A 1021-nucleotide genomic window follows, 5' to 3' on the forward strand; every position below is an offset into this window, starting at 1 on the left:
AAAGAGTAACAGGATGATTCACAAAATTTAGATAAAAGTGGATTTTCAAAAGTTAGGTGTAGTGAATTCTACTTCTTGTTGAAACTTAGGTTTTAATAATAAACTTTTAAATACTGTTCAGCTTTTCTTCGGGGTATTTTATGCTATGGGACAGTATTCCTCATCCACGATGAAACATGATTAAGACATAAAGCAAAATCATGCCTTCTGTATAGGCTTCCTCTTCCTTTTGTAACTTTAGAGGCACAGTCAGGATCAACTGAAAGGTGAAGAATCCTAAAACATTTAGTTGCAGGCAGTGTTTTAAACTTCTAAATCAAGGTAGTTCTTGCAGTGGTGGGGGCAAGTGTTGGAAAGGGCCTAGCTAGGCTAGGTCAAGCCACTGGAGCTGCAAAATGATCACAGGCAGAGTCAACTTTGGAGTGGTAAATAAAGAGGATTAACTCAAGTCCCTTGCCCTGCTGAAACGAGGCAAGACTTTTCTGGACAGGATGGAGACCAGGAGGGATGAAACCTTCTCTGGTTAGAGAGGAAATGTGGTATTAGGAGAGCCTCATTCGATCCCAATAATAACCAAACAACTGCTGGTGCCCAGGGCACCGGGTGGAGAGTGGGAGGCAGGAAGTAGAAAGGCTCAAGCTCCTTTCTGGTTCTGTTCGGGAATTTAATTTCGGCTGCTGCACATGGATATGAAGCTGAAGAAGACAGCCTCTTGTCCTTGAAGAGCTCATACGTCAGCAAAATGACTTTAACATTCCTAGTGGGCTTTGATGCCCTTTATCTTGGGAGTTGTCAAAGGAAAGTTACTCCTAATTCCATTCAGTTTCCGAAAGATTTCAAAATAGAGAAAACGAGGCGAGGGACGGGGTGAAGGAATGACTGTCGGGACTGGTGCCAGACTGGGCAGCCGCCAGACTCGGGCTGTGGCTGCGCCGCTTGTTGTCAAGAGGCATCCGGGATCGTCCCTCGTGGGTACCGTGGGGCTTGGCCGGGCACGGCGGGCGCGGCGCTCCCTGCAGCG

The sequence above is a fragment of the Fukomys damarensis genome, unplaced genomic scaffold (assembly GCF_012274545.1).
Source record: "Fukomys damarensis isolate Sample0158 unplaced genomic scaffold, DMR_v1.0_HiC HiC_scaffold_38, whole genome shotgun sequence".
In the NCBI taxonomy this organism is placed as follows: Eukaryota; Metazoa; Chordata; class Mammalia; order Rodentia; family Bathyergidae; genus Fukomys; species Fukomys damarensis.